This window comes from Heterodontus francisci, unplaced genomic scaffold (assembly GCF_036365525.1).
Source record: "Heterodontus francisci isolate sHetFra1 unplaced genomic scaffold, sHetFra1.hap1 HAP1_SCAFFOLD_221, whole genome shotgun sequence".
Classification (NCBI taxonomy): Eukaryota; Metazoa; Chordata; class Chondrichthyes; order Heterodontiformes; family Heterodontidae; genus Heterodontus; species Heterodontus francisci.
In genome coordinates this window covers 1,534,705-1,542,160 of record NW_027141485.1, presented here as the reverse complement: position 1 = coordinate 1,542,160, position 7,456 = coordinate 1,534,705, and the positions used below count along the sequence as shown (strand labels likewise).

At 51.5% G+C, this 7,456-nt stretch overlaps 1 non-coding gene across 1 annotated transcript; it reads left to right on the top strand.

The window, feature by feature from the left end:
* Positions 1 to 6,980: 6,980 nt before the first annotated feature.
* trnal-uaa (transfer RNA leucine (anticodon UAA)) lies at positions 6,981 to 7,063 on the top strand. The gene has a single exon. It is a non-coding gene; the product is annotated as a tRNA-Leu (tRNA).
* Positions 7,064 to 7,456: the final 393 nt, after the last annotated feature.

The window sequence follows — 7,456 nt, the reverse complement described above, 5'->3', positions numbered from 1 at the left end:
TGTCCCCTCTGATGATGAGGATGTGGAGGAGGATGCTGCCCAAGCAGTGCCAGATGAAGAACCTCAGGCACAGCAGGAAAGGGGCCATGAGATACACACAAGGGAGACATGAGGCACCCTTATACATTCACGTTTCCTTTGAGCCTTACCACCTTCTGGAACCACAGCAATAAAGTCTTAGCTTTAAGCAGCCCTGTTGTCGCCTCCTGCCTTCTGCACTGCAGCGTCCAGGTACACATCGCACAGTGACAAGGCCGAAGCTTTGTGAACTCAGGGCTTGGTCCCTCACTTCCAGCCCCTTGGGAGGAAGGGTTTAAATGAAGTCCCAAAGGACATCAACAATAGGAAGGAGACATAGTGAGAGAACATCATTTCTTTATTCCGTGTGACACCAAACACAACCCTATCTGTCTGGAATGCACATTCAACGTGAACCCGAAGTGAATCTAGGTGCTCTTCTGAAATATTTTCCGCATGCTCCTACGTGGTGCTCCCCCTGCTCTGTCAGCTGAGGTGGAGACAGGCTGCTGACCTTGCTGCCCCATGGCTTGGGATGACATTGGTGGCCGTCCTCTTGCTGCCTGAGGCCTGGAGGGCCCCGACACACAGAGGGCCTCCTGCACAGGTACAGGGACCCCCTTCTGTCATCGAGGGTGATGGAGGCAGGCACTGGCATCACTTGTGTCACTGGCAGAGGGGCTTTGGAGCGACTGTCCACACCAGGAGCACCCTGAGAGGAGACCCCAGATGTAGCAGCCAGCTTCTCCTCTCCCTTATAAGACACACTTGTACCTCGCTGCTGACCTGAGAGGGACGTGGACCTGGTGAAGAGTTCAGGTGCCTCGTCCCCACTCTCGCCTTGTCACCGCTGGATGGAGCTCATGGACAAAGCGATGGAGTGCAAGTCTGCGCACATCTCCGGCAGCCACTGATTGGTCGGCTGGATCTGGCTCTCCATCAGAGTCACCAATCTCTCAAGGAAGGAAGCCAGACACACCCCCATCAGAGACAGTGCAGCATGCAAGGCCTGGATGGACTCCTCCATCATCCGAACTTGGGTACACATAACCTCCGGCAACTCTGTCAGATGTTGCCTGACCTCTTGCAGCAGCTGCAGCATTTCCCGTGTGGCTGGTGACACCAGAGGCACGTCATCAGCCTGGGACTCAGCATGGGCCTGGCCTCCCACAGACTTACAACTGCCAGTGGCCTCGGCTGTCACAGCCTCCGTCAGCTGCCCGGGCCTGTCTGTGACGTGCTCACCAGCTTGTGTGCCCAAATCTAACCGAGTGAGGGTTTCTGTGCTGGTGGAGGGTGCAGGGGAATGATGTGACGGTGCACCCTCTGAGGCTCCCTCCTCCTCCTCAGAGGTGTCTGGCTGTCCCCCAGTCTCTCCAGCTCTTCGCTCTTGTCGTTCATCCTAGCCTGCATGTGAAAACAGGGACATTGACGTGTTAGGGTCTTCACATCGTGACATTCCAACCACCCCTGCTGTGCAGCTCCATTGATGCAGTGGTGAACAGATGAGCAGTGTGGCTCCTTTGCAGCGGATGCTCCCTTGTGCCCCAGGAGATGTTCACTCACTTTCTTAGGTAGGTGTCCCTGTCTCTCCATCAGCTATGGAGCAGCTGCTTTGCTGCCCGGCCTGTTCCATGGCCTCCTCCTCCATCGGGATGAGGACATGGAGATAAGGCATCCACTGCCAGTCTTGACACGCTCTTTCCGATTGTGGGCTGTCTTCTCCTGCAGCCACGATGATCAACAAAGTTAGTCTCCCAGCGGGGACAAGCCCAACATCTCTGATGGTGATAGTCCAGCAGTCCATGATGTGGACACACATATTCCTCCTGCATGTGGCCCCTCTCGAGGGACTGTGTGAGGTTATACAATGACTGACGTGCACCTCCCACCGAGATGCAGCCAAGCCTCAGGCAGCATGTCCTGCTGCCCTTCCCCAATACACATGACTGGGTGGTCACTCCCTTTCCATCAAAAACTCCCTTTCACTCTGCCATGCGCAATGTCCAAAGGGTCCAAAGTGTTTTGAGTTTGCGCCTGAGCAGCCCGGATCCGGTCATTGAAACACTTCGTGCACTGGATCCATGTCTTGGGGGTGACCCCACGGCTGCTGACTTCACCTACTATCTCAAAGCAGCTTTGCTTGGTCAGGTGGGCAGGTCTCCACCTCCCACCCCTGGGGAAGAGGATCTTCCACCTATCTGTTGTCACCTGGAGGCGAACCTGCAGGAAGGCATCGCCAAACCATTGGACCATAGTCACTGCAGGCTCGCATTCAGCTCCTTACCTATCAGGCAGCAGAGACAGCAGAACGGGTCCTGGGGCATCAGTGATAGCAGAACGGGTCCTGGGGCATCAGTGACAGCAGAACGGGTCCTGGGCAGCAGAGGCAGCAGAACAGGTCCTGGGGCAGCAGATGCAGCAGAACAGGTCCTGGGGCAGCAGATGCAGCAGAACTGGTCCTGGGGCAGCAGAGGCAGCAGAACAGGTCCTGGGGCAGCAGATGCAGCAGAACAGGTCCTGGGGCAGCAGAGGCAGCAGAACAGGTCCTGGGGCAGCAGATGCAGCAGAACGGGTCCTGGGTCAGCAGAACGGGTCCTGGGGCAGCAGAGGCAACAGAACAGGTTCTGGGGCAGCAAAGGCAGCAGAACGGATCCTGGGGCAGCAGAGGCAGCAGAACGGGTCCTGGGGCAGCAGAACGGGTCCTGGAGCATCAGAGGCAGCGGAACGGGTCCTGGGGCAGCAGAACGGGTCCTGGGGCATCAGAGGCAGCAGAACGGGTCTTGGGGCAGCAGAACGGGTCCTGGGGCAGCAGATGCAGCAGAACGGGTCCTGGAGCTGCAGAGGCTGCAGAACGGGTCCTGGGGCATCAGAGGCAGCAGAACGGGTCTTGGGGCAACAGAGGCAACAGAACGGGACCTGGGGCATCAGAGGCAGCAGAACGGGTCTTGGGGCAGCAGAACGGGCCCTGGGGCATCAGAGGCAGCAGAACGGGTCTTGGGGCAGCAGAACGGGTCCTGGGGCAGTCGAGGGCTCTCAGGAAGACACTCCTTTAAACCAGGCAGCAGTGAATGCAGGTCTGGCAGCCCTTTAAATATGGTGCCAGCACCTGCCGTTGTGTCAGATGTCGGTGCCATCGGTGCCTCGTTCCCTCCCTCTGGTCCTTGTTTACATGGGCCCCACGCCTCCCCTTCATTAATTGGTCGGCTGCTCCGTGATCGGGGTCGGCCGGCCACATTTCACTCGTGTGGTGACGGCTCCCGCTTCCGGTGCCTCTGCCGAGAGCCGCACCGTTAGTTTAAAATTCAGCCCATGGAGTCAAGAGTGGAAAATCTCCCCTCTGATTCTCTCTACTTAAACTGATGGAGACACCAAATTAAAACTGATGAAACCAGGGATTGTATCGTGGTTCTTCAATCTAGTGTTCTCCCAACTGAGCTATTCCATCCTCACTGTGAACTCATCTTCATTGGAGACAAATATCACTCCAGGTGGAATTTCCCCACCCGTTCATTCCTCACTTCAGGGGAATGGGACCCGACCAGATCGCGGAACTCAGATTATGTTAATGTTCTGCTCTTGATATCTTGATATTATCTTGCGTTTGAGCCACTTTTAATCAGGTTCACGGACAAATTCTTCCATCATCCCTTCTCCCACATTCTCTCTCTCTCATTCATTCTTTATTCCTCACAGTCCAGAAAGGGTTAGGAATCAGAGCTCACCCCCAAACCCTCTGCACACAGACCTCTGTCTGTTACCCTGTTTGATCCAAGATCCAAGAGACCAGTCAATAAATTACACTCTTTATAAACACAGAAAGCTGCCTCAGAGTGTTGGACAGAGATAAATACACTGAAGTCTTTTGAAAAAAGTTCATCTTACGGGTTGTTAATGAGCCCACAGAGCAGAACGGGCCCAGGCTCCAGCCCCAGCCTGTGCTGTGTTAGCTGATGCCACCTGGTGTGATACTGAGCCACACGGAGCAGGAAAGGGCTTGGTTGTATTCATGGCCTGTGTTGAGTTAACTGATCCCACTCAGTGTGGTAGGAGCCACAGAGAACAGAATGGGCCCAGGCTCCTTCCTCAGCCTGAGGGATGATAGTTCTTCTCACGTGTTGTTGTACAGAGCCCCACACAGAACAGGGAAATCTCAGGCTCCATCTGTGGTATTTTACTTCATCGCACCTGGTATGGTACGGAGTCCCCAGAGCAGGAAAGGTCCAGCTTCCATCTCCGGCCTGTGCTAAATTAGCTGATCTGACCTGGTTGGCACTGAACCGCAATCAGGGAAGGATGGGCCGAGGCTCCATAGCCTGTGGTGTGTTAGTTATTCTCATTTGGTGAGGTACTGAGCACCATATAGAGCAGGATGGGCCTGTGCTCAGTGAGCTGATCTCACCTTGTGTGGTCCTGAGACCCACACACAAAGCAGGGCAGGCCTAGGCCTCATCCCCGGCCTGTGTTCAATTAGCAGATCTCAGCTAAAAGATTTTGATAAGGTTCCACACAAGAGGCTTCTCTATAAGATTAAAGTCCCTGGTATCTGTGCGAGTGTTTAGACTGTCGACGATGCTCGACTGTTTCAGGCTGATCTTAATGTGTTGGGAGATTGGGTTCATGACTGGTAAATGATGTTTAATTTGTGTAAGTGCCGTGTTATTCATGTGGACAGGGCGAATGCTCAACATTCATACACCCTTCACGGAAAAACATTAAAGTAGGTGGAAAAAATAAAATAATTTTGAGCAGAGATCTGGATGTTCTAGTGCACAGATCTCTAAAGGTACAGCAGCAATGCTGTGAAGTGATAGTTGGAGCAAATAGAGGGTTGGGCTGCATTCAGAGGAATTTGAGTAAAAAATGAGGCATATTCTTTCATGGGATGTGAGCGACACTGGCAAGTCCAGAATTTGTTACCCATCCCTAATTGTCCTTGACAAGGTGGCGGTGAGCTCCCTTCTCGAATTGCTGCACTCCATGTGGTGTAGGTACACCCACAGTGCTGTTAGGAAGGGAGATCCAGGATTTTGACCCAGCATCAGTGAATGAACAGCGATATATTTGCAGATCAGATGGTGTGTGACTTGGAGGGGAGCTTGCACATGGTGGTGTTTCCATGCATCTGCAGCCCTTGTCCTTCAAGGTGGTGGAGGTCTTCGGTTTGGAAGGTGCTGTCTGCGGAGCCTTGGTGAGTTGCAGCAGTGCATCTGGTAGATGGAACACACTACTGCCACTGTGCGTCAGTGGTGAAGGGAGTGAATGTTTAAGGTGGTGAATGGGGTGACAATCAAGGCGGCTGCTTTGTCCTGAACAGTGTTGAGTTTCTTGAGTATTGTTGGTGCTGCACTCATCCTGGTTTGTGCCTTGCAGACGGTTGACACGTTTTGGAGAGTCAAAAATCGCAAAATTATTACAGTGCAGAAGGAGGCCATTCGGCCCATTGTGTCTGCATAGAATCATAGAACATAGAAAGTTTCCAGCACAGGCAGGCCAAAAAACGAGCCACCCAGCTGAATCCCATTGTCCAGCATTTGGACCGTAGCCCTGCAGGTTCAGGTACTTGAGGTGCACATCCAGACTCCTTTTAAATGAGTTGAGGGTTTCTGCCTCAGCTACCCTTACAGGCAGTGAGTTCCAGACTCCCACAGCCCTCTGGGTGAAAAAACCTTTCCTCATCTCCCCTCTAATTGTTCAACACATCACTTTAAATCTATGCCCCCTAGTCACTGACCTCCCTACTAAGGTAAATAGACCCTTCCCATCCATTCTATCCAGACCCCTCACAATTTTGTACATTTCAATCAAATCTCCCCTCAGCCTCTTCTATTCCAAGGAGAACAACCCCAGTCTATCCAATCTTTCCTCATAGCTGCATTTTTCCAGTCCTGGCAACATCCTCGTAAATCTCCTCTGTAACCTCTCTAGTGCAATTACATACTTTCTGGAATGAGGTGACCAGAACTGCACACAGAACTCAAGTTGTGGCCTAACTAATGATTTATACAGTTCCAGCATAACCTCCCTGCTCTTATATTCTATACATCGGCTAATAAAGGAAAGGATTCCATAAGCCTTCTTAATCAACTTATCAACCTGTCCTGCTACTTTCAGGGATTTGTGGACTTTCACTTCAAGGTCCCTCACTTCCTCTACACCTCTCAGCATTCACCCATTAATTGTGTATTCCTTTGCTGTGTTTGACCTCACCAATGGCATCACCTCACACTTCTCCAAGTTGAATTCCATTTGCCACTTTTCTGCCCACCTGACCAGTCCATTTCTCCAGCTCTCCTAATGAGCATTTCACCACGTGCCTTGAGCTGAGTTACTCATCACAGAATTCCCACTATCTGATTTACCCTTGTTGCCAGAGTATGTATATGAATGGTCCAGTTAAGCTTTTGTCAATGGTAACCCCCAGGATGTTGATGGTGGGGGGATTCAGCGATGGTAATGCTGTTGATCGTCAAAGGGAGATGATTACATTTTCTCTTGTTGGAGATGGTCATTGCCTGGTACTTATGTGGTGTGAATGTTACTTGCCACTTAGCAGCCCAAGCCTGAATGTTGTCCAGGTCTTGCTGCTTCTGGACATGGACTCCTTCAGTATCTGAGATGTCCCGAATTTGTCCTTTTATGAAACATTGGTCAGGACTCACTTGGAATATTGTATCCAGTCACTGTCTCCGCACATGATGGGTGATATTGAGGCTTTGGAAAGGGTACAGAGGAGAGACATTCGACGAATTCCCAGTATAAGACATCTTGGTTATCAAGTTAGACTAAAAGAGTTGGGACCCTACACCTTAGAGAAACCTAGACTGAGGGGTGATCCGATTGAGGTTCATAAATAATGAAGGGTCCAATTCAGCATGGGAGAGGAGTCATAACTTTATATTGGAAAAGGCCAGATGGCACCCGGATCACATTAAATTTCATTTTCAGTGATGGATTAATGTGCCAGGATGGCCGAGTGGTTAAGGTGTTGGACTTAAGATCCAATAGACATGTGTTTGCGTGGGTTCAAACCCCACTCCTGGTATATGCGCTTACAAGATGTTACTTTTTCTGCCCCTGACTTTTGCATTGCACCATCATCTCTTCTGTCATTTAATCACTCTTGCCTTCCAACTGATCACAGCTTCCTATTATTTGATCTGCCCCAGCACCGTTCCTTGTCTCTGCGCTTGCTTATAAACTGGTAAATCTTTAACTTAATCTCCTCTGTACCCTGACAATGACCTTCTCATCCTTCCTGGATTGTGGTTCCTCACAGGATCCGCTGCCTCTCCGACTCCCCTCCAGGTAACTGAAGGCCCTGAGCCTTGGTCTCGCTTTATACGCTAGCTGGTAGTTGATTCCTTGCAGGTCTGCCACCGCTCAGGAGAAGCTCAAGACCCAGATCAAGCAAAGTATCAAGAGGAAAGTGGACAAA